This window comes from Diceros bicornis (assembly GCF_020826845.1).
Source record: "Diceros bicornis minor isolate mBicDic1 chromosome 27 unlocalized genomic scaffold, mDicBic1.mat.cur SUPER_27_unloc_1, whole genome shotgun sequence".
NCBI classification, from domain to species: domain Eukaryota; kingdom Metazoa; phylum Chordata; class Mammalia; order Perissodactyla; family Rhinocerotidae; genus Diceros; species Diceros bicornis.
In genome coordinates, this window is record NW_026690889.1 from 164,986 (window position 1) to 191,865 (window position 26,880).

The 26,880-nt window shown below is 45.0% G+C and overlaps 1 pseudogene; it reads left to right on the forward strand.

Annotated features, from left to right (window-relative positions):
• The window catches only part of LOC131401951 (butyrophilin-like protein 9), a 52,496-nt pseudogene that overhangs the window by 12,764 nt on the left and 12,852 nt on the right, over positions 1-26,880 (forward strand).

Below are 26,880 nucleotides of genomic sequence, written 5' to 3' on the forward strand. Positions count from 1 at the left end.
GAGTTAGTGGTGAAAGATTTCCCACAGTGATTGCATTCCTATGGTTTTTCTCCAGTGTGAGTTCTCACAAGTTTCTTAACAGATGAGAGATTATTAAAAGCTTTCCCACAGTCACTGCCCTCGTAGGCTTTCTCTCCGTTATGTATTCTCTTGTGCACAGTAAGAGAAAAGCTACTGCTGCAGGATTTCCCACACTCATTACACTCATTACACTCATAGGGTTTTTCTCCAGTATGAGTTCTCACATGCTGTGTCAGATGTGAGCTCTTCCTAAAGGCTCTACAACAATCATGACATTCATAAGGTTTCTCCCTGTATGCATTCTATTGTGGACAGTAAGGGAGGAGCTCGTGCTGAAGCCTTTCCACAGTGATTACATTTGTAACGATTCTCCCCAGTATGAACTCTCCTGTGCCTTTTGAGGATACATCTAGTGCGGAAGATGTGAAAACACTGGTTACATTCATAGGGCTTTTCTCCAGTGTGAATTCTCACATGAAGTCTAAGGGATGAGGGATTACTGAAGGCTTTCGCACAGTCACTGCATTCATAGGGTTTCTCCCCATTATGTATTATCTTATGAACAGTGAGGTAAGAACTGCTGCTGAAGGATTTGCCACATTGATTGCAATCATAGGGTTTTTCTCCAGTATGAATTCTCTTGTGCTGAGTAAGATTAGATTTTGTGCTGAAGACTTTAAAACACTGATTACACTTGTTGAGTTTCACTCCAAGATGACTTCTCTCCTGTTGATTAAGAAATGAATGCTAACTATAATTTATAATATTTTTAATATTCAATGCTATCATAGGAATTTTTCTTCCAGGAATTCTGCTATGTATAACATCATTATAATTGGTGTTTTTGCCACTTTGAGTGCCTGTATATGATTTCTGCTGGTTTGAGTTCTCAGAAGTTAAAAAAGATGGATGCTTTGCCATAAGTCCTTATCAGATTCACAGAGCATCTTCTGATAAGTTTAAGACAAATTTATGTTTGAAACACTCAATATCTGAGTCACATTTATGGAAACATTTACTTGTGTGAACACTCAGGGAAGAAAAAATTTTGGAGATAACTTATGCTTCTCTCCAAATTCACAAGAGTTTCAGGGTATCTCTCCAGAGGGACAACTTTTTCTTGGGAAAATGAATCCCTTGGTAACTTTGTGGCTTTTCTAATTTATGGTATTTTCCTACTGTGGAAAATCAGAAATCTTACCATTTTTAAACCTTTAGATTGTTCTTCTCTAAAAACATGCTGCTTAGAAGTTAACCCTTGGACTTTAAGTAGAGTCTCCAAATGCGAAACAAATTGAAAAGAAATTTAAGTTGATGAAGTAAAGAAAAGGTAAAATGCACACATTAGTGAAGGTAGACCCGAAGGGGTTAGAGATTTTCAGGAGGTTTACAATGAAAGGGACACGAGTGTGAAAATTTTAGGTTTGTATTAAAGAAGACTCTAGAAAGATTGAGATTGATGCTGATGGAAAGAAGGAATTGTCAGGAATGTAAAGTGAGAAGGAACTAGACAAAGAGCTCATATGAGACTTAAATTTAAGAAGGAAGAGAGAGATTTTTTTCCCCCCTCTGAGGCCAAAGTAAAGTATGAGATAATGAACAGAAAGTTAAAGAAAAAGAAAAGGAGGTCCACGAGGAGGCTCATACTAAACGTTTTTGGCCTTCTTGTCGGAAAAAAAGGGCATTTTACAAATGTCTCTGATGGACATTTCCTAATGTAATACTCCAAACTGTCAAGCCACAGGCCAGAGAGGTTCCTGACAAAGACTCATATATACCTAGTGCTCACCTGGACAGGTGCCTGGGAGAATTCCTCTTTCCTCTGTCCTCGCTTTATCTTCTTGCTCCAATTCGGAAAGCAGACTAGGTTTATCAACTTGATTTCCTATACATGGAGAAAAGACATATGATGTAGGGGACTCTGCATGGGACAAGAAGCCTCACCATGGAACTGAGGCCTACACTTCTATAGATGAGCAGGTGTGACTTTAGGAGCAGCAGTACAATTATCCTTAAATTCTAACAAATATAGTAAAACTATCTTTCACCAAGAAAAAAAAATGCAAGCATCCTCAGTCAATATCCAGGGTGACGGGGGATAACTGGTCCCAGAAGTTCATGCCCAGTTTCAAATACAGACTTAAAAGCCCCAAAGCTTTTATCCATGGAGAACATGAAGTCAGGGCAAGGAGTAGATCTTCAGTTGATAGGGAAGGCATTAGACCACAAGCTCCAGGATGGTAGGGACCTAATTCCCTAATTCCTAATTCCTAGCACAGACCTCATTCACCACCATATTCCTAATTCCTAGCACAGACCCAGGAACATAAACGTGCTTAAGAAAGACTTGTGAGAAGTGATGTCAGTTATTTCCCTTCTTCTACTGATTTGGGGCTTTGTTCTTCTTTTTCCAGTTCCTTTAGGTGCACTCTTAGATTGTTTGTTTGAGATTTTTCTTGTTTGTTGAGATAGGCCTGTATTGCTATAAACTTCCCTCTTAGAACCGCTTTTTCTGTATCCCATAAATTCTGGCATGTCGTATTTTCATTTTCATTTGTCTCCAGGTATTTTTTGATTTCCCCTTTGATTTCTTCGTTGACCCAATCGTTGTTCAGTAGCATTTTGTTTAATCTCCACCTATTTGTGGCTTTTCTGAATTTCTTCCTGCAGCTGATTTCTAGTTTCATACCATTGTGGTCAAAAGATGCTTGGTATTATTTCAATCTTCTTAAATTTATGGAGACTTGTTTTGTGGTCTAATATGTGATCAATCCTGGAGAATGTTCCATGTGCATTTGAAAAGAATGTGTATTCTTTGGTTTTTGGATGGAATGTTCTGTATATATCTACTAGGTCCATCTGTTCTAGTGTGTCCTAAGGCCAATATTTCCTTATTGATCTTCTATTTGGATGATCTGTCCATTGGTGTAAGTGGAGTGTTAAAGTCCCCTATTATTATTGTGTTACTGTCTATTTCTCTTTTTATGTCTGTTAATAATTGCTTTATATATTTAGGTGCTCCTACGTTGGGTGCATAGATATTTACAAGTGCTACATCCTCTTGTTTGATTGTTCCCTTGATCATTATGTAACGCCCTTCTTTGTCTCTTTTTACAGTTTTTGTTTTAAAGTCTATTTTGTCTGATATGATTATTGCTACCCCAGCTTTGTTTTCATTGCCATTTGCGTGGAGTATCTTTTTCCATCCCTTCACTTTCAGTTTGTGAGTGTCTTTAGGTCTGAAGTGTGTCTCTTGTATGCAGCATATATATGGGTCTTGGTGTTTTATCCAATCAGCCACCCTATGCCTTTTAATTGGAGCATTTAGTCCATTGATGTTTAAAGTAGCTATTGATAAGTATGTACTTACCGCCATTTTTTAACTTTTTTCTTTGTTTTAGTAGTCCTTCTCTGTTCCTTTCTTCTTCTCTTGCTCTCTTCCTTTGTGGTTTGATGGCTTTCTTTAGTGTTATGTTTGGGTTCCTTTCTCATAGTTTTTTGTGTATTTATTATATGTTTCTGGTTTGTGATTACCATGGGGTCCATATACGGTAACTTTTGGGCTGCTCCCCGGCGGCCATGAAGTGCTGCAGCTTGTGAAGGTGGCGTTTTTTCTCTCCAGAATGGAATTTCTACCTCTTCCACCTCAGTCAGGATTGTGGTTTGTTGCAGGAGTTCCTCTTATCTAATTTTCAGTTCTCTCTCAGGGGTAATTTTTCCGCAAGTAGTTGTAAATTGGCTGTGTCCGTGGGAGGAGGTGGTTTCAGAGTCTGCCCATGCCACCATCTTGACTTCTCTCTCTCTGTGTAGGTTTACTCTTAGTGTTGTACATTCTATGGGTTTTGACAAATGTATAATAACATGTGTCCATCATTATAGTATCACAGAGAATAGTTTCACTGCCCTAAAAATCCTCTGCTCCGCCTACTCATCCCTCTTTCCCCTCTAACCCTTGGCAACTGATCTTTTTACTGTCTCCATAGTTTTGTCTTTTCCAGAATGTCATATAGTTGTGATCATACAGTATGTAGCCTTTCTAGACTAGCTTATTTCACTTAATGATATGAACATTCACATTTTTTACCACAGCTCTGTGCTTGATATACTACTGTTTACTTAATGATTTTCTTTCACAGTCAAGTCTGAGGACACCTGTGTACCTGAGTGTGGACACTTTGAAGAGGGGAAGAGGGATGTGCTCCTTAATGTAGCATCTCAAGAGGGCCCTATGTGGGGGGAGGTGCCCAGCCCATCAGCTGTCACTGTTCAAAACTTTCTGGCCTTGCCCAGGGAGTTACAAGGTGGCCAGGAGTGCAAATCCACAGAACCTTATCCAGTCCCCCCCACTACCACCAGTGCTGTACCATTGTGTCTAAAAGCAGCTATAGCTGGGATATACTAAGTAATAAAAAGGAACAACCTACTGATACACGCAACACTTTGGATGGATCTTAAGGACATTACATTGAGTGAAAAAAAGCCAGTTTCAAAATGAAATTACACTGTATGATTTCCCTTACATAACATTCTCAAAATAACAAAATTATAGAGATGGAGAATAGATAAGTGGTTGCCAGGCTTGGGGAAGGGGAGGGAGGGATGACAATAACGGGGCAACAGGCAGGTGATGGAACAGTGTCTTGATTGTTGCGGTGCTTGTGCACATCTACAACTGGAATAAGTTGCCTGCGGCTGCACATGCGCACACAACACAAATGACTGCATGTAGAAACTGGTGAGAGAATCAGGCCTGTAATCTAGGAACAATGTTGTCCCAGTGTCAGTCTCTGGCTTTGACATTGTACTGTAGTTGTGATGTCACCACTGGACAAGCTGCTTGAAGGGCACTCAAGAGTCTGTACTATTTTTGCAACTTCCTATGAGTCAACACTTATTTCAAAATAAAAAATACCTTTTAAAAAAGCAGCTTAAGTTTACAATTATTTCAAAATAAAAAGTTTAATTTAAAAAAGCAGTGATCAGCTGAGTTGCAGTTCATCATATATGACAACTAAAATAAGGAAATGTTAAACAGTTTCAGAGATTCAACTAGTGTTAGCCCACATCAAATAATAATTTAAAAAATCCCTTTAGCTTCAAACATCAGAACAAATAACTTCAGCTTATCTAAACTGCAGGATGCCATCCTGTGCCATTCAAAGTAAATGAGGATTAAAGTCGTGAACAAGAAACTGTCAAAGATAAACAAAGCTGGACACTAGTTAAGATGGTAAAGACAGATTTTATTTATGTCTTTTAAATGGTAAATATAGATTTTATTCAGGAACTATTGCAATACAGGAAAAGAGACCTCAGTTTAGCACTGGGCTCCATTCCAAATAAAAGATAGGCAAATGAGGATTTATAGCCAAGGAGCAGGGTCGGGACACTGGAAGGAAATTACTAAGAGGAAACATCAGGGATAAGGGGTTCTGGTTAAAGAGACCCAACAGGATTCCTGCTGGAGGCAGACCAGGGTGATCAGATACCAAGGGTTGGGATGAGGAGTTTGATCAGATATCAAGGGTGTGGGGTTCTCTCTAAACTGATTTGGCAAGATTCTTGCTACAACTGGACAATTCAGGCCAGACACTGACAGATGCCAAGGTTGAGGCCTCGAGGGCTTAGAGGAGCCTGACTAGAGTTTAGTCAAGGAGAGAGTCTCTGTCAATGGTATTGTGAGGCCAGTAAAATTGTGGTATCATTTTGACACTGCTCAGAGTTTAAAGAAAAAGGAATTGAATTATTTTAAGTGCATGCATTAGGAGCTCTTTTAAAGCCAGAAATTACTGTAGATTTTCAAACTTGAAATGAAAAGGCTAATGAAGCATCCCACAGGTTATAATTTCTAATAAGGTAAATATTAATCTCTACAACCCACATAAACAACAAGCTCTTTAGGGGTCCCTTTATGTTTTTAAAAAAGAGATCTTGAGACAAAAAGTGAGAAAACCACTGCTAATAATGCCTAGGCATGATAGGTCCATTTCTTGTTCTGAGCTCATAAAGACCCATTGTGAGGGAATCCCAAACCCGTATGTAAGTCCCTGGCTAGGCCTACATTTTTGGTTCTTTTAGCCCAGGACAGTGGTTTTTGGTGACCTCAGGGACTTTGATCATAGTTGGCTTATTTCCTCTGTTCTTTTTTTTTCATTTGTTTATTTTTCTTTATTCTTTTTCTCTTTTTTTATATAGTTTGTTAGTATTGTTAGTTAATATTGTGAGTAGTGCTAGCAGTAGGTCACCATGCTGCAAGGCCTCAAGGCCATCTCTGCTGATAAGGAGACCCATATGGACAGTTACTGGTGCCTCAAGACATTGGCCAGTGCAACTTTGCTAAAGTGAAGTTGGCCCAGCACATACATCCTGACTGAGACAGAGGTGGCCATGAAGGTTATCAACTAGAGTTAGTAGAGCTCTTTCAGCCTCCAGAGACTGTTCTGTGAATCACCTCAACATGGCAAAACTATGTGAAGTGATTGATTCAGTGGAATTGCTATACCTGGTCATGGAGTACATTAGCAAAGGAGAGGTGTTCCATCATCTATTGGACCACGATGACATGAAAGAGAAAGAGGCCTGAGGCAAATTCTGGCAGATAATGTCTTCTGTGCAGTACTACCACCAGAAGGGCATTGCCCACAGGGACCTAATGGCAGAGAACCTGCTTTTCGATGCTGACCTGATCATAAAAATGCCAGACCTTGGCTTAAGCAATGAGTTTACCTTTGGAACAAACTGGATTCCTTCTGTGGCAGTCCCCCTCGTGCTGCCCTAGAATGATGGATGTGTGAAGTCCGCAGTCATCTTCTTTACACGTTCACTGGGTCCCTGCCTTTCAATGGACAGAACTTCAGGGAGCTGCACTAGTGGGTACTGAACAGAATATACCATATTTCTTTCTTCATATTCATGGAGTGTGAAAATCTGCTCAAGAAATTCCTGATCCTCAACCCTAGTGAGAGAGGCACTTTAGCAGAAATTGCGAAGGACCCGCAGATGAATAGGGACCATGAAGAGGAACTGAAGCCTCATATCAAGCCACCTCCTGACTATAGGGACCCCTGGCTGAGTTGATGGCATTGACCTTATCCAAAGAGGCAGCCAGTTATGTCTCCAGCAAAAATGAGTTTATTCGCAATCAGCAAAGAATTACAATTTGAGGTCTGCAACCATGGCAAGCCATGTTCAAGACTCCAGCAGCAAAGGGAGGAGAAACTTGTATAGAGGGGAAGAAGAAGTTGGGAGGTCTATTGTAAACAAAGAGTCCATTGGAGGAGACTGGGAGTGTGAAGTGTAGTGGCTGAGTTGTGACAGTCTCACTGGCTGAGCTTCTTGCCAGTCAAGAAAGGAAGTTTCTTTTCTTCCTATTGGGCTCTGCTATCAACATAGGGTGTGAGAGCTCCCCCTTTTGACCTCCTGACTCCATTGTAATGAGGTTTCCATTAATTAATTTCCACAATGGTGTCTATGGGCTACACATGAGATGAGATCCAGGACTCATTGATGGGCCAGAAGTATGATGAAGTGATGGCCACTTATCTGCTCCTGGGCTACAAAAGACTAGAGCTGGAGGGCTACACCATCACCATAAAACCCCTGCCATCAGCTGGGCCAGCCAACAGCTGCAGTCCTTCCCATCCTGCAAGCCACAGCATAGGGTGTCTGCAAATCCAAAGCAGAGAGTTTAAGCCATTTCCACCTTTAATTCCTACTATAAGAGTTTGTTAGTGATGTTGAATGGATTCCGACTCCTAGTAACCCTGTGTACAGCAGAGCAGAACCCTGCCTGGTCTTTTTACACCCTACTCTTGCCTTCTGGAGCTATATCAGTCAATGCTCCACTGCTGTTCATAGGGTTTTCATGGCCAATTTTTTCAGAAGTGGGTGGCCAGGCCCTTCTTCCTAGTTTCTCTTCATCTAGAAGCTTTGCTGAAGCCTGTCCATCATGCATGACCCTGTTGATATTTGAAATACTGGTGGCATAGCTTTCAGGATTGCAGCAACACCCAGCCACCACAGTATGACAATTGACAGATGGGTGCTGGGTTCCCTGACTGGGAAACAAACATGAGCCATGGTGGTGCACCAAATCTTAACCACTAGCCCACCAGGGCTGGCTACTATAAGAGAAGCAACACAGAAAATCAACAGCCTGGGGAGGGCCAGGAGTCAGGGCTGAAGTTCATCAGCATCACTTTTCAGAAAATCAGTGGCCTTCATAGGAAGACATCTGTGTTTCAGGTCAGCCGGAAAGACCAGGCAGGAAGCTCAAAGAGAGTGAAGCTATCAAACATCCAGTGGTGGTCAGCTAAGACAAGAAACAGTGTGGGGAATTCAAGCCATGCTTCCTGTACTTTGTGGAGCATGAATATCATAAGCTCCATGGAGCCCAACAACATGGTGCAGGAAGTCGACCAGGTGTGGGACACAAATAGTGTGGGTAGAAGCAGTGCAAGAAATATATGCTGCTGTTTGTGCATGGCAAGCCCAGCTGAGAGGACTTTGTACAGTGGAGGATGGAGGCGTACAAATACTGTGACATTCTCTCCATGGTTTTCAGACTAAGACGCTATCTGGCACCTCCATGACCTTCAAAAGCATTGTGTCCAAAATAACTGCTGAGCTTAAAGGATGGCCAGGATCCACCTGGAAGATAAGAGGAGAGGTCCATTGGACCTAGGTGCAGGCCAGTCCCTCCACCCTCACCTGGGCAAAACTTCAGAGACTAAGTTGTTTTTCCTTCTCCCTTCTACTCTTGTCCCTCTTTTCTTCCGTGTTTATGGGTGAGAGGAGATGGTTCAGGGTTTCCTGCTAGGCAACTGAGAGGACACAGTGGAATGACCCCATAGGGGAAGGACTCATTACTCCTCGGCCTTAGGGAAGAGCTGGAAGGGAGTTAGCTTCACCAAGGACTTTCAACAGCTGACTCTGGTTCTGCATTCACAGCAGCTCCATGTGCAGGAGCAGGTTTCTGCTGTGTTCAGCCTCCAAGCTTCAAGAGTCCAAAAGAGCGTTTGGTTGCTGAAGAGTAGGAGTCACAAGCATTTCTGGTAGTCTATCATAGGGTACAGTAATCTTCCTACAGCTCAAAAAAGAGGTTTCAGGAGAATTCAAGGGCATGGGTGGATCATCTGTTCTTCTTGAGAGCCATTTTTCCCATTTCAGCTGCTGGTGCCAGTTTCCACTCTGCTATCTGAGGACAGTTTTGATCTTGTAGCCGACACTGATGGATTTGTGGGAGCTGCCTAGAACTCTAAATAGCTTTGTTTCTTCCAAATCTTATAGTAAAATTGATGCTCCAGAAAGATGTACTACAGATATTATGCTCTTTTGAATCCTCTGTGCACAGAATTGGGGATGTGCCTGTGTGGCTGAGTTTCCTGTCTGTATAATGTAGGAGTTGGGCCTTCCACTGTGATGTTTTCTCCTTTTGATAACAGTGGCATGGAGCAGTGGCTCTAAGAGGCCTGCAAAGGTATGGGTTATTCAGCTAGTCTGAGGGTCCAAGGAGCACTCTGAGGTAAGCCGGATGTCCTGGGGGTCCAGAGGGAGGATTTATGGTAAGAGACGGCAGCGTGGCTAGACTGAGGGGATAGAGGGAAAGGCGGCTTTGAAAGGGCAAGTTCTAGGTTCTCAGGTAGTGGGTATTTTCATTTTAGGCCATGAATTGATGGTTTCAGATGCCCATCAGGGAGCTTCTGCATGGGTTCATAAGAAGCCCAAGCAACCAAGACAGATTTTATTCAGTAATAACTATTGCAGTATGGAAGTGTGGAAATTAATAGTAGAAATCTTAACACAATTGGTGTTAAGGCCTGTAGGGGGAGCTCTCACACCCTATCACACATCCTCAATTAAACCAAACAGGAAGAGATGTTTGCATATTGGACAGCAAGTAAAACTACTTTACTATTGGAGGAACATTTCTCTCCCCACCTGGCAACAGCCCAGCCAATGAGAAATGCCACAGCTCAGCCAATGAGAAGCCATTGCTGCCTTGAACTGTTACTCTCCCCTAATGGACTTTCCTTTACAATAGCCCCTCCCTGCTGCCCCCATTTTCTCTATAAAAGGAGCTCGCCTTTTGTGTTTTCTGGATTTGCCTACAGTTTGCCATAGCATGCAGATTCCAAATTGCAATTCTTTTGGCTATTCCCAAATAAATTCATTTTGAGATAAAATAACAGGCAAATTTCCTTTTTCAGTTGACAGAAGAGAGTCTAGTGTAAGTTCAGCCCAAATTCAACTAGTGCAGAGGTAACTACATGTTTTAAAGGGAGGATGAGGGAATGGGGAGAGAAAGCAGGGAAGTGGAAATTTACAAAAAGCAAGGAGGAGGATTGGTCCATATGACTAGGCTATCTGGGTTTGCTAACTGCTTGTGGACACTGGCTCCCACTCTCCTAGAGAGACTGGGAGACAGGGACCCTATCGTCAAGTGTTGGCTGACACAGATGGTAAATTCCTTTGTGAGCTCTGAGTTTTCCCAGGTAGGAACTTCAAAGGAGAATGGGTCATCCCAGGGACACAGCCTTGAGTTGTTAGAAATGATGCCAGAGTTTGTTCAAGTCTCTTAGGTAGGGTGGTAAAATAAATCATTTGTGCTGGGAAACTGCAGTCTTTATAGGCCAAGGTTGATGGTAGTGAAGAATAGGGCTCAAAGGCACCTGATTTTTGTCAAGGAATCTTTGTCAAAACTTCATATGAATAGGTGAAAAAGTTAACATCAATGCAACATGGTAGTCAGATTAGAAAAATGGGTGCTAATGTGCACCTCCCTCCAAAAATCCCAACCACCACATGCTTTTCATAATAAAAATGAATAAAACAAAACCAGCAGCCCTGGCAAGGACGGTAGGCCCCAGGGGCTATTACTGGAGCCCAGGATGGTGTCGGTGTCCAGCCACCGCAGACCTCGGCTGCTGGAGGCTCAGGAGACCTCGCCTTCTGCGGCAGTCTTCTGAGCTTTCCCGCCTCAGGACAGTGGTGGGGAGCAGCGCTGGAGGTCCTGAGTCAGCAGCGAGGCCCACCGACTGTGCCTGGGGAGGAGGCATGTCTCCTGAGGAGCCTTAAGGAGAGGACACAGACTGGGTTGCAGAAGATGGACGGAGTCCAGGGGGCCGGAGGGAGCAGGGGGTCTCAGAGCACTGGGTGAGTGGCACATGTGAGGGCTGGTTCCCTGTGTGTCCTGAAGGGAGTAAGAAATATGAAGCCAAGAACTGGCAGAGGACCGTCATGAGGGATACGTGGTGGGCTGGGTCAAGGGGTTGTTATCTAGAAACAAAGTGGTCAGCCCAGAGGACACTGTGGAAGGAGATATCAGAAATTTACCTCCTGGTACGAAAGGAGAGAGAGAGCCGGCGAGGGGCTGGGACAACCAGGGAGGGCCTGGCTACACACATGCACATAGCCACTCACCCATACGTAGAGGGGTGGGTGTGTGTGTGTGTGTGTGTGTGTGTGTGTGTGTGACATAGCAGGAGAAAGAGAGATTCATTTTGTGAGCTCCTATGTGGTTTAATCTCTCTTTATGTGGCCAGAAAAATAGCTGAATTACTCACATAAAACCTGACTTTACATCTCAGATCTGGTCAGAACTAAAAAGCTCCTTATATTTAAAATGCATATATTCTCATCAAAGTAAAGCAGGTTCATGTTTAAAGAGTAAAACTGAACAAAAAGCATTGTAATGAAAAGCAACAGCCCCCTAATCTCCCTCCCTTCTTCATCTCTTCCCTCCCCACCCCAGTCTTGTTGCCCGAGGGAGAACTGTGTGACTTTGGGTTTGGTTTTTCTGCAGTTACTTCCTGATGTCTGAATCCTGTTTATATCACCATCACCCTCTGTTGACTCCCTGCGCTGAGGGATCAGGATTAACTCATTTACGCCACCCTCTACGTCCTTACCCGCTCTTCCCACGTGACTCTGTTACAATCCCATTGCCTCCCGTGGTCATATTTACATTTTTGAACAATTATCTTTCAACTGAGAAAGTACAAGAAAATCTTCAGAAATGAAGGGAGTCAGAGAAATTAGACTACCGAAGGACATTTAATGAGATGAAATGCTGGAGGATCTTTCAAGCAAAATGACCCCAAGAAGAGAGAAAGCGATGAGACATGTCACACAAGAGACAGTGAGGAGCCACAAAGTTGCCAAAAGTGGTGACTGCTGTGATGACCGCTGCTAACGCACCTGTGACTTCTAATACCAGTCCAGAGAATACTTCCTAGAATAGAAGAGGGAAAACTCGTGTGTAAAAGCATCTGAAACAAAACGTCCAGGTGATTTCCGCCAAGCCTGGGAGTCTGGAGGGAGGAGTAGAAAGGAAGGAAGAGATGTGAAAGCAAACTCAGCATTGTGTCTCGTTCAGAAGTGACCAGCACGTCTAGCCACTGAGAGAAAGTGCAGGTTCATGGATTTCTAAGGGGAATGGATTGGGTTATAGAACTTTCAGACCACTAGAGGGCACACAAAGAAAGAAAACTGTACAATCCACCCAGTCAGAAAAGAAAACATACAACAAAAAGAAATCGCTTTTCATAGGAACATAAAGTTAGGAGAAGAAGAAGTCAAAGCAAATCAGTAACCACAAAAAATGTGACAAATTACATTCTCCTATTAAAATATGGAAACTTTATCTTGTGGCAGAAAAAAAGTCTTATGCTTCTTATAATAGATTACAATAAGGATGAAAGGAGCAAACACTAACTATATGCCAGACACCGTTCTAAATGCTTTATATATAGACACTTATTTATCTAGAGATATATCTAAAACAAGATCACAGAGAAGGCTTGTAACAAAGGGATGTGATCAAGCACACAAAAAGTATTCTTCTAAGTCATTCTTTCATTAAGAGGAAAATGAAACTAAAATGACAGACTACTTGGAAATAAACAATAATAAATAAACCTTACATGGGATGGGCTCTAGGGGATACACAGTGAATAAGGATGAACCTTAAAGACTCTGTTAGAGAGAATTTGTTAGAGTGACACAAAGGAAATGAGGCCATAGGCATGTCAATCAGATGCCAAAACAGAATAATAAAATGACCTCTAAAAGAGTAGAAGGAAAAATCTAAAAGACAAAAGCAGATATCAAAGAACTAGGAAAATACATAGATTTGTTAAATAAAAACAATAGCTTTTTCTTTCAAATGGTAAAAAAATAAACTATTTTTAGCAAGACTTCAAAAGAAAGAAGGAAAGAAGGGAGGAAGAAAAGGAGGAACACATAAGTAATATCATAAACAATAAAAGGAATATACCACCAGATATAGAGGCTAAAAATTATGAGATTATCATGCGTAGTTTAAACCAATAAATATGAACTATATATGAAAACATAAATGAATAATTTCCAGAAAAACTAAATGACCAAAATTGGCAAGTTTGTCTAGGCAGAGAACCTGACTAGAATACACTTCTACAGTGGTTACACATCTGCTTCTCCCAAAGGGCTTGTCCAGATGGTTCTCTAAGTTACTCGATCAAACAAACAGTTCTGTGATATTTAAAAAACTTCGCAGAGAAGATGGAAAGCTTTCTTACTTTTTCTAAGATGACTGCACAATCTTTATTCCAAATTGGATAAAGAAAACACTGAGGGAGAAAAAAAGAAAGATAAATGAAATAAAATTATATACCTATCTCATTCATGAATATGGAAGACAAACCCTAAATTAAATATTAGTATACAAACAGAACAGAATATTAAAAGAGTAATACCCATGACTGAGCAGAATTTATTGTAGGACTACAAGAATGGTTCAGCATTGGGAATTCTATTAATGAAACTCATTTCACTAAGGACAAAAATTATTAACTATCAAGTTAATAGATGTTTAACAAGCAATTGATAAATTAGACAACCATTCCATATTTTTAAATTCCTTTCAGTGACCTAGGAATAGAAGGAAAAGACTGGATAGTGTATCTTTTAGAAAACATGTAGCAAACACCGCAGTTAATATTAAAAACACCAGCAGCATTAGCTTTAAAATCCAGAATAACACAAGAATGTCTGCTATCAATGCTATTACTTACAAGTGTTCTTGAGAACCCCAACAATGCAATTTTTAAAAGCATAAATATTGAAATACAAAAGAAAGAATGTATTTCTTGCAGATGATAAAATTGTTTGCCTAGAAAACCCAAGAGAATAAACCGAAAAACTATTCGAACTGATAAGAGAGCTTTAAGGGGTGATCAGGTACAAGATATAAACAACAGGGCAATGATTTTCCCCAGACACTAGCAATAACAAAGTAGAACACTCTTTAAAATCCCTTTCATAATAGCACACAATCTGTGAAATAAAACCCAGGAAAAAAGTCTCAACAACTAATGTGGCTGAAGAAGAAAACTAAAAGACTGTGTTGAATGACAAAAAGTGGACTATATTCTTGGGTGGGAGACTAACATGTTATAAGGTGTCAGTTACTCCAATCCAAACCCCAAGATATTGATTTTGAAAAATACAGGAGATGATTCTGAAGTTCATATGGAGGAGCAAATACGTAAATATAGCTCAAACACTTTAGAAAAGGAAGTAGAATCAGAAGTGAGATGCCCTTCAGATATCAAATTGTCACTAAAACAGTGTGTTACTGATATGGGAAGAGATAAGTAGGTCAATGGAACAGAACAGAGCCCTGTAGAAACAGACCTAACAATGTACGGAAATGCAGTAAGTATGAAGAGGCCGCTTCAGTCGGGGAAACAGGTTTTCTCTAACAGGCGATATGATATTTGCTTCGCATGGGAGACTTTATATTCCCCCACCACACACACACTCCTAATGAATATAAACGAAACAACACCTATAGAATTATTAGAAGAAGATCCTAGAAATATTTGTACCATATGTTAATCATTTAAAACTAAATTTATGTTCAATCATGACACAGACCCCAGAAGCTATAAAATAAATTATTGGCATATTTATCTACATTAAATTTTTCATCTCTCTAAGATGAAAGATACCATAAATAAAGTAAAAACACAAGCAATGGGTAAAATATCTGCCTCAATGATTACAGACAATAATTCTGGTCAATATCCAAAATATCTAAAGAATGCCTACAAATGGATAAGAAAAGGCAAACAGTCGAGTATAAATATAAGCATGAGATAGAACAGACAACTCACAGACCTGAAATACAAGCAGACCATAAACATGAAAAGATGCACAACTTCACCAGGATAGGAAAGGGTGCAGTAAAATAAATTTAGCAAAATGCAAAAGATTTGTAACATCAATGTTTATTAAAAAGCGTGTACAGAGATGGGCACCATTGTACCCTGCTTCTAGAAGTACTGATAGGCACAGCATTTTTGCAGGGTAGCCATCAAAACCTTAAATGCATGTTCCCTGTTATCCGGCAATCTTCTTCTGTTCTAAGGACATAATTACACAAATGCACAGAACACATTCACCGAAGCATTTTTTGTAACAATGAATTTCTGCATATCAGATGCCAAGATGGACAAGATGGAAACAGTGCACAGAGCAATGGGAGTGCGGCCCTGTGGAGCGTCCCTTGCAGACTTCAGAACCAAGTCTCAACAGGGACACTGTGTCCATGACTAGCTCTTGGCCCATCTGGGGCAGGTTCTCAGAGCTGCACTCGGCCGTAGGATGTGTGGTGTCCTAGAAGCTCTGCCTCCCTGTTAGGTCACTGGAGTCCCTCACACTCCGGGGCTTCTGGTTCTGGATTGCGCAGTGAGGGCCTTGGGCGAGATGATCCCTAAGGTCTCACCGTGTTCTTCCATCTGTGGAGGAGCTCACCTCTATTTCTAGTCTCTTTGTTGCTGCCTCCGTTTTCCTCCTGGGAGTTGGTGTGTTGTCTCAACTGTGGTTGTTGAGGACGGTGGCCCATGTGCAGTGGAAGGGCCCTGGCTGGCCACCAAATCCACTGCAGGCTTCTCTACCTCCCAGCAGCCCCTCCCCTCCCCCAGCCCACTATTGGACAAACATTTTAGTAGTCACCAGAGGTCAACTCTGAACCATGTTACCCCCCTATTTCTCCCTCAGGCAATTACTGAAAACAGCTTGATTCTTAGTTTCAAACTTCAGAAGGGGCCACCATCTGCCCTCTTGGGCCCTGTGACGGGAACATAGCTGCTCAGTTTTAGCTGGGGATTTGCGTCCTTACTAGTTCCTAGGCCCAATGATGTAAGTACAGCAGTGAGCGGATGTTCTCACAACTAAGGCTGTGAACGTTCCTTTTTAAAAGTCTTTGTAATGACATTGTCATTTTTACTTAGACATTTAGAAACCTAATCCTGAAAGGACAAAGAGGAAGGCAGAAGGGTCTCCTACAAGGACCTCTAGTGTTTGGGAGAAGACACTGTTGAAGCTGATTTTTCTGGCAATGTTTTCCAGATGATCCCATTTTATCTGGGCTCCATCAGGGATGGACTGAGGCTCATCACGACAGTGAGGAGTGCACGGTGCTGAGGAGGCCGGGCGGATCGTCCTGCCAGTTACTGCTCATTTAGGGCCAGGGTCAGGGCACTTTCCAGAAAAGCTGTTTCTAGGCTAATGACTTGTCAAGGTATAATTTTTAAAACAATAATAAATGTGTTTTTATTTTCTCATAATTTTTAAAACGTATAATTTTATATACGTTTATTATATATTATATAATTATGAGAAAAATTTCTCATAATTTAAAAACAAAGTATAATTTTAAAAAAATTTAAACATGAATCATTCAAATATAAATGAACTTCTGTCAAAGATTTTATTCAACCCATTAGTTCTTGAGGGAATCAATAATATGGTAAAGAGTGGTTCAAAGAGCATTTGAAAAGTTAGGTACATCGAGGCAGCTTAATATAGCAATGTTGGGATAAGATTACCAGCTTATATATGAAGTGGTTAATGTCCCACCTTTTGGGACACCATACCTTTGAGACTATTTTCTCCGTTAGACAGAAATTATTCGCAACTCTGTTGGACAAAATCTACAAGTTAAATATGCAAGTGCACTAAGTCTGGGACCTTCAAGTAATACTAAACAATAGTCAAACCAAGTGCCCTAATAAATAATTAATCCTTATTGTGCCAGTGCCCCCATATGACATTGGAAGGACATGTTGGCCACTTTTTGGCCTTATTTAGAAATTGTAAATAATTTTCCTTAAAATGGGTTGCCCCGAACAGAACAAACAGGTGCTGTTTGTTCGCCAGAGGAGCCAGGAGAGGTAGTGGACGACACTGTGCAGCCCGCCCGTGCCGGGGAAGGAAGCACAGGTTTGATGCCCATGGGCGTGGAGCACCATCTTTAAGAAACAGCCTTATCACTTTTTCTTCCATTACAATCTTTTCGTAACTCAATCTCTGTCAAACTCTAAGTTTGGGCTGGCTCTCTGAAAAAGCATAATGAAGATACATCCACCAGAGCCCATCCACTGCCTCTCCAAATGGATGGCACTCATGTGAGCACTGTTCTCACAGGGCCTGCATTGAACTGGTGGCTCCTTCACAACCAACTCTCATTCTATACGGCTCTGCATGCTAGGAGAGGATGCTGGCTAATTCTTTACTACACAGGAATTCCTCTGAGGTGTGAGTATCCAGTGCTGATGCCTTTGGGTAGCACTTTACAAGTTACCCCAGAAATGCCTGTTGACCTTGGAGACTTCAGGCTGGTTAGGCAGTGGAAGAGTATGTGCAGCCCCTGCAGCCCCTGACATCCCCCGGGAACCAGCTAAAGATGAGTGCCTGCAGCTCAGAGAGCAATGTGCTTCTCCCTCTCTCTCAGTGTGTGTGTGCTTCACCGCCTGTGTGACAAAAGCACAATGGTGGCACAGGAATTTTCAGTATGAGTTCCTTGGAGAAAAACGAAGGAAAGTATGTAATGAGGAAGGTTCGGGAGCAATGCTTTGGGCTCGGGGGGAGGTTGATGTGAAATTATCCAATCCATTCTTTCTGCCCCTGTTACGAGAGGTTCGGGGATTCGATCGGAGACGTAAAAGACACTTTCCACTCCAAACAAATGGACTGAAGGTATATTTTATTATATAGAGGATAGTAAAGGCGATAGTCTGCAAACAGATCCGAATAGGTCAAATATTAAGAGGGAAAAAACATCAGCTCGACTGGAAAGGGAAAACATCCATATCAGCGGAAGAGAAATGACACAAATCAACCGGAAAGAGAAACACCAGGTTGACTGAAAAGAGAACACATCAGATCAGTTACTTCACATCAAATCAATTACTTCACATCAAATCAATTACTCACAATATTCACACCCCACTGCCGGGAGAGTCCTGTCAATCAACGCGGCTGGGCAAGGATCACACGTCCTGGGCGAGACGTCCCTTCCATAGGTGGAACTCTCACTAGGTCTCAGTTTCCAGCAGTTTTTATACCATCAATAATTTTTTGAGTAAGCAATTACAGAGTTTGCAGAGCAAGCATTTAGTGTTTCCATGCACAAATGGTTATCAGTGGCGTGCGTTCATTGAGCCCCCTGGCTAATGTCCCAGCCCAGTAATTGTGTACGTGCATTGTTCTCTTTGGTTATCGTCCTAGCCTGGCACAGATGGCCAGTCCATCCCGTGCTACGACACTCCAAGAGCCTTGAAATGTTACAATTTGCAACTCTCTCCATGGGAGAAAGGCCAGTTCCCGGCAAAAGGCCAGTCCCCACCACACAGAAAGCAGCTTTATATTTCTTTGTGTGCTGGTGGCTGTAGGTCAATGGAGCGGCCAAACATGGCTGTACTCATGTCAAGACAGCCCCTGTGCAGTGTAGACCAAAAACCATCTGCCTTAATGACTGTCTCTTCCTTTGTGAGTCAACCCATGTGACTCACCTATGCCAGGTGGAATCTGCTGGTGCCTGAGAATATGCCAAGGGCCAAGGAGACTTGATCCCTGAACTCCAGGGGTCCAAACTGTAGGTGAAAAGAAAATACAGTCACATAAAGACATTTGCAAATGTGCCTCATGAGATATTTTCACAAGTCCAAACTATAGGTAGCAACTTGAAGAGTGACAAGGAAGAGGTTGTGCACAGAGTTCACCCATGAAGACATCGGAAGAAGAAGTGTTGTGAGGACCTTGGCGAAAGAGAACATGGATTGGCAGAGAGAAGAAGTGAGCAGGACACCACATGCAAAAGCATGGGCGTGGATGTGAAGGCTGCACGTGCTGGGCTGGTGAAGATTAGGGGCCAAGAATAAAAAGAGAGAAGCCTGGAAAGCTAGGATGGTCACTGAGTGGGGAGATAGAGGTGACACAAATTCCTGCATGGACTCAGGATGAGGGAAACATTTTATTTTCAAACTCAGGAGGGGAGATGACTCCCCTCCCTCTCAAGCCTGCCTCTGTGCTCACAAGTTTATCTTAAGCCACCCTTACTGCTGTCTTTTGCCATCCTTCCTTGGCAGAAGAGAAGGATTAATCCACCTACCTGTGAGTTGGATATGACTTCCATTCCATCGCCTCTGGTGTCCCAGCTGTGTGTGAGAATGGCCTTTGTGTTGAGGAAGGGACTCTCCCGCTCCTCTGCCCGGGAATTCCCTCAGACCGTGTCATGGTGAGGGCTGGTGTCCACCAAGCAGAATTGTCCTAACGGACCTGATGGAGAGGCTGAAGCGTGGTGGGTTCTCCACTGTCCAAGGACAGGTGAGGGTCCTTCCTGTCTCACTTATAACCCACCAGGAGTCCAGCGCTTACTCTTTTTTTGAGTACAGGACTTTGTACCTTTCCTGAGGCCTTGGACTGTAGGTGCCCATATACAGCTGGTGAGATGGCCATGGGGTCCTGTTCCTGCTGGGTGAGCACCCTGGTGTGCAGGCAGTGCTAGGTGGGGTCTCCCTCCCACATCCCAGCAGGGCTGTGCCTGGGATCACAGAAGTGGACTCTGCCTGCTGCCTTTGCATTCCTGCTGTGACAGTCTCACCTCTCCCCAGGCAGTGTGGAGGACCTCAGGTAAAGGGCAATGAAAAGCAAGGATTAACGTTTCCAAATAGCCCCTTGGTACAGCCGCCATTTTCCTTCTCTAGCCTGAATCATTTCAGATCCTTTGAACTCCCAGATGGCTCTCAGCTGCCCAGGATGTCTCTCCACTTCCCTGTGCGGCATGAAAGGTCCTTTGGAATTGGGTCCTATCTATTTTTGTCTAGCCTTCCCTTCCACTGGTGCGTTTCATAAACTCTCTCAGCAAGCCTGTAGACTTTTCATCTCCACACAGGAACCCCCCCCCCAGAATGTCTGTCCCCCTCCCCTCACCCTCCTGTTTCCCTGATCCTCTTCAGTGTCCATTTTAAGTTCAATCTGTCCCTGAGCACTCCTGTGTCTCTCCAGCCCCAAGGACCTGCACCCACCATTTGAGCTCACCACTTAGCCCCCTTTACTGTGTAGGACATCTTTATGCATGCATAAGCCCGGGATATATGCACCAGCCTGCCTGAACATGGAGGGTCACCTTCAAGTCAGTGCCCCATAGCTCACTGTTCTCACCTCCACCTGCTCACCCAGAGCCTGAGCACCTGCCAGGCCCCACCCCAAACATCAGGCATTTCTGAGAGTCTCTGGGGGTGTCCTGCATGTGCTTTAGCTACCCTGTGCCACAGCTCTGATCTGTCCCCTAGGGAGGGTGTCATTGTGGGGTGCAGCCAGGTGGCTGGCACCTTGGTCCACTGTACTTCTCTCCCACTAATATCAAAGTTGCACCGAGGCCTATGTCAAAATGGGGTGGGTTAGGGTAGTGGTTGCTTCTTCTTTTTTGAATTCCACTCCATTAGAGTAATCCCAATACAGTGCCCCACTGTATTTCCAAGTTGTGTGTGAACAGCTCTTGTGGGTTTTACTTATGGCAACGCTCCCAGGCTGTCTTCCTTCCTGCTCTTGCCCTGCAGGGGAGAGCATGGCAAGTTAAGAGCTGGGCATCAGCCCTTTCCCAACCCTTAGTTAGCGGATATTCCAGTCCAGTCTCTGTGTCTTTCCCTGTGATGGTTAAGAGAGAAGGGCTAGTCAGGGATGGCCATCCTGCCTCCCTGGATCCCAGAGATCCTGGGCAGCCAGCTGGAGCATTTTCTTCCTGCTCTGAGCCTCTGCAGTTTGCAGTTTCTGCAAAGCCCCCAGATACCTTTGCTCTCCTTCTAAAACTTTGGCAGGACACTTTCCATGGAAATTCAATTCATGATTTGCCTCACAGAGACAGGATGTGACAGGGACTTCCTCACTTTGTTCTCTCCATCTCGATTTCTATAGCAAAGGACAGAGCAAGCAGTGTGTGTCTTAAGGTGGAAGGTGGGCGGATAATTCTGTCACAGACGAGCTGGCCCCTCTGTGACAGAGCTGACTCGACTGTCAGCCTGTGTCTAGGGGATCTTAGCATCTGAGACCAAGACCCTTACAACAGTTGTCTCCTTTGCAGGGGAGTTGAGATCACCAGGACTCATCTGTCATTTTAGACCTTTTGCTGCTACCTGTCAGGTATGTGGCTCATTCTCACTGCCTACCTAAATGTCCACCTTTCAGAAATGGAAAGCAGAAAATGACAGTAGGAGGTTTTGGAGAGAGCGCAAGATGGGTTGGCACCTTCTTGTCAGCTGAGCCTGGCTGCGGGACAGGGTGTTTCAAGTGTGGCCAAGGGGAGATGCCCATTCAGGCAGTTCCACTGAGGAGGCAGGATTCAGACACATCCCATTTCCACCCCAAGCCATTTCAAGCCTCACTGAGGGTTCCTTCTTTTTTTTTTTTTTTTGTGAGAAAGATCAGCCCTGAGCTAACATCTGATGCCATTCCTCCTCCTTTTGCCAAGGAATATTGGCCCTGAGCTAACATTCGTGCCCATCTTCCTCCACTTTATATGGGGCGCCACCGCAACATGGCTTGACAGGCCCTGCTTCGGTATGCACGCCCGGGATCCGAATCTGCGAACCCTAGGCCACCGCAGCAGAGTGCACGCACTTAACCGCTAGGCCACCGGGCCGGCCCTGAAGGTTCCTTCTTGGAGTGGTTCATCTTTCTTAGAGGAGACTAGGGGTGGAAATCCTCTTGTGGGCCTATTGAAATCAAACAAAAAACAAGCCAGTGGGCATTAACTGACAGTTTTACGGGGACAAAGCATCGCAGCTGGCGCTGGATGGGGAGAAGGTGCAAGAGTGCAGAAGCCCTACCCGTTGGAGCTTACAGCTTCGGACGTGGGGAATGGGAGGAGGGCAATGCACACCACTGTTATGCAGCCCAAGCTCACCAAGTAGCAAAAGCAAAAAAATAATAATCTTTAAAGAGACACCCAGGGGCCAGCCCCGTGGCGTAGCAGTTAAGCACACGTGCTCCACTGCTAGCGGCCCGGGGTTGGATTCCCGGCGCGCCGAGGCACTGCTTGTCAGGCCATGCTGTGGCGGTGTCCCATATAAAGTAGAGGAAGATGGGCACAGATGTTAGCCCAGGGCCAGTCTTCCTCAGCAAAAAAAGAGGAGGATTGGCAGATGTTAGCTCAGGGCTGATCTTCCTCATAAAAAATTAAATAAATAAATAAAGAGACGTCCAGGAGCCGAAGGGCTGGAAATCAAGAGAACGTCAAGCGTTGTTTAGGAATTGCAGCTGCAGGAGGAGAAAACCGAATGGGATTGGAGTGGGGCCAGGGAGAAAATGAGGAGGAAGAGGAGAAATGGGCTTCCCCTGGATCTCTTCAGCATTAGTGTGCACAACCCTTATTCCTCCCTCTGTGTCTTCAGGAGGAAACAACCTAGAGGCCCCTAGAAAGCAGGGAGAACATACCCCACCAGCAAAGCTTAGCTCCAGTCTGAGACCCCCTTTCTGGCTATCCCTCTCCTCACTGGGCCCTCCTTCTTCCCCAAATATCCAGCATGTCCAGTCTCTCACCTTTCCCCACCAGAAATAGACTCTGAAATCCATTTACAGTGTTTCCACTCACAAGGGTACTTGTTTGATAAGGATCAGAGCCTTTAAACCTCAGAGTGAGGTTGGAAGAGGGGTAACTTCAGGCAGCATGTGGGAAGGAGGGCAAGAAGGGCATTCAGCCCCTCTGAAGTCACTTCAGGAAATTGCCAGACTGTCTCCTTCTGATTAAAGGCTTTCAAGGCCGTGTCCTTGTGTGTTGGGAGAAAGGGACCATGGGGCATTTGTCTCCTATCCAAGAAGATGCTGTTGACAAGTCTGAGAGAGATTCCAGTTTTAAGTTGTATTATCAGCAGTGGGGTTTTTAGATTTTTATTCATTTGATGGTTGGTTGGTTGGTTGGTCTTGTGGGTGACACCTGTGGACTCAAGGCACTTCTTCAGAGCATGTGAGATGCCATCAGGGTGAGTGTTGCGTCAGGGTCTGTGACCAGGAAGTCCCTAACAGGGTCATGGTTTGGGGGCTGGAGGACTGAGAATGCACCCAGCCCTGACACACGGCACAGCTGCTGAGGACTCTGTGTCCAGCGAAGCGCTGAGCTTGAGAGGAACCCCCACTCCACCACCTCCTAGCTGTGTGTTCAGGGCAAGTCACTTAGCCTCCCTGGCCTCAGTTTCCTTGTCTGTAATTTGGATCTATTAGTAATAATAATATTAATACTTCTGGTATAGGTAAGCACCTGGTAGATAGTAAGCGCTCAATTCATGTTAGTTTTTATTGCTGTGGGCATGTGCACACGTATGTGTGTGCCTGTGTTTACAACCTCCTTGCCCTGCACCTTAGTGATGGAAATCACACAAGTGTATCACAACAGAGCACTGCAGTCCCATTAGTAATTCCACGGTCTGGAACACACTGACTTCCCCCCAGGAGGGGGCACCATTCCCTGGCCCAGGGAAGTTGGAGCATGTGCTCCTCCTGTGAGGCACCCCCAACCCCAGCCATGAGGCCTAACGTCCCCTCGCTGCCTTGTGGGAGGACCTGAGTACCACCTAACACAAGTCTTGACTGATTCCTGAGAATCTAGCCGATCCAAATGGATCCATGTGAGCCCTGTTTGTTTTGGAAGGCGTTAGCTGGTGCTGATATAGCCCTGATGGCTGTGCCCTCCTGGGCTCCATGTGAGAGTCCAGAAAAAAGACTGGGACACAAAAGAGAAGGGGACAGGGAGACGGAGAGAAAATGCAAAGCCGCGTGCACCCCTGCTCTGGAGTCCTTTGTTGCCGGTTTCCAGGCCTGTCACAGACACATTCCTACCATCAACCAAAAGAGCAAGAGGCTGGACTGTTGGGCCAGAGCCTGGACTCCGACCCAGGGCTTCTGTTATGCTGGCTATTGGGTAAACAGTGGTTCCAATAGCTTCCAGCCATCAAAATGGCCAAGTCTCCCCAGAGGAGACTCCTGCCTCCTCCCCTAAAGGGGCTCTTCCTGAAAAACGAATGGAGCCACCCAACTTGTCCCTTTGCCTACAAGAGGGCAGGGCCCCCAGACACTGGCCACTTGCCTCGCAGGCCCTTGCCCCTCCCTCCGGCTGTATTTCCACCAGCCCAGGGCCTTCCAGCTCACAGTCACTCAGGGACCCCACCCCCGCCGCTTAACTAACTCTCACACCTCCTCTGACCACTCTTCTCCTGCATGACCCAGCAGCTTTTAAAGTCCTTTGTCCACTCCCTGCTGGTAGTATTGCTGATGGCATCTTGGGGGCTCTGCAGCCACAGGACCTCAGGAACATGCGCTGTGTGGCAGGTCTGCAGGAGAAGGAAAATCAAGCAAAGGGGTGGGGGGCAGAAGGACGGAGAGGGGAGACTGAGGTACTGGAGAGTAGAATGGGGGGGTCTCCGATGGAGTGAAAGGAGAGGGGTGCAGTCTCGGAAAGAAGACAGAGAGCAGATGTCTGGAAGGTGGAGGACGAGGGAGGAGGTGCTGGCTTTTATTATAAAGAGCACCCAGCCAGCCCGAGGGAGGCTTAACAGCCTTCTGAGTGGGCAGTGTTTTCTTCCACTGTTCCAGCAAAGAAACTGAGGTTTAGCCAGTTAAAAAATCTACCTAATGTGGCACATCTAAACAGAGGAGAAATGTGGAGAGCATTTCGTACCTCCCACAATGTGTCAGCCACCCCCACGCCCTGCCTGTCAGCCTGCCGGACATGACCACAGGGCCCAGGGGGCATCAGGGGTGCGAGTGGACGCCCCGCCTGTGCTGGGGCTGGGTCTCCTGGACCACAGATCGGGGGGCATGGCTAGAGGGACCACCCCATCCCTGTGGCCTCTAAGATGCTGTAGATGGAGTGGCAGTTACCAGCTGACCTTCTAGAGACTCCACCTGAGGTCCCAGGACTGGAGGAAGGTGTCCCACATGTGGCTGGAGTTGACAGGCAGCTTCCAGGCACGCGTACCACTTCCGAAAGATCAGAGCTCTGTGTTGGTTCTTCTGTTTTGTGGACCTGATGTTCCAGGCCAAAGGGAAATGGGAGCAAGGTGGGGCAGGGAGAATTAAAATGCATCTGAGAGTCCTTGTAGATTTCCCTTTGTTTGGGGAAAGCCACTGAATCTTAGCTGAGCCCACACACAATGTGTGGCTTTATTCTTGGCTGTAAACAATACAAAGCTCAGAGCCGCCTCCTTTGGGACCCTTTAGCCTTGTCCCTTCACAGCTGCGTGAGTCCTGCAAGGCCAGCGACGCCGGTAGCAGTGCTGCCTGGTAAAATCAGAAGGAGTTCCCACATCTGACTGTGGCTTAAAAGAAGCCAGTCACTGGGCCTGGTAAGAATTAAATAAAAAATAATTGAGACATCAACAGACCTCAGGCCTGACGGGCTGAGTGCCAGCTCTCCAGCGTCACTCCACCGTCTCTTTGTCCTTCTCGAGGTGGCCCCACTGCTGAGGAGATGGTGGATTTCCCAGTCTCCCTGGACTCGTCCCAGCGAGCACCTCTGCCCAGCAGCCTCTTCTTCCTCACCAACCTCCTCCTTCTCCTCCAGCCTGGGGAGCTGAACTCAGGTAGGTGTCTGATCTGCAGCCCAGCCAGCCAGGACGAGAGCACATCTGCTTCTGCCCAGCCCTCCTGCCAGCTGCTCCCAGGCTAAGATCTTGTAGCCTTGTACCACACCACACCAGTGGCTAAAATACAAGATCTCCATTCCAGTTGTTAAAGAGCCACTGGCCCTGAGCACCATCCAGCCCCAGAGTATTCCTCTACCATCTCTCCAGCCACCTGGCACCCCTTACACACTGTCCACGACCCTACAGCTCACAGGCATGGCAGGGGTGTAGCAAGAGGGTACAAAGAAACTCTTGCTGGTCTGTGCTTGGGCTGAACCAGTTGGTAAATATTTTTAACTCCACTCCTGCATATAAGCCATAGCTTTCAAAGGGCAGGAAGGACGTCGGGACTACCATCTCTCATGAAAGAAGCAGCCAACACAGAGTATCAACTAATTATGCAAATGCAATTCCCTAATTCCCTGAGCTGGGAACCAGGGATACCAAGGTGACTGGGCACAGCCCAGCTCCTCAAGCAGCTTGTGGTCAAGAGAGGGAGACGGACGTGATATCAACAGCTGGCTGTCCAGCTGTGTGACCAGGGCTGCAAGAGAAACTTATCCAAGGATTTGGGAGCACAGCTAAGAGAGCAATTTGTTTTTTCCGGAAAGCCAAGAAGAGTCATGGAGAGGAGGCAGTGTTTGAGCAGAGCCTTCCAGGAAGCACATTTCCAGCAAGATGACAGATGGGGAAACTGAGGCAGGGTGTGCCCAAGGAGAGGGCCGGGCATCAGGTGTGGGGGACAGACAGCTGGAGAGAAGCCGGAGAGGGAAGCTGGTAGGAAGGGTGATGGGCTATGCCCAGTGGGCAGCAAGGGGTCCCAAATGGCGTGAACACAGAAATGCACCTCCACGATCTGTGGGATCCATGAAGGGAGAACTTGGGGATGGGGTTTTAGCTGAACTTCAAAGGAAGG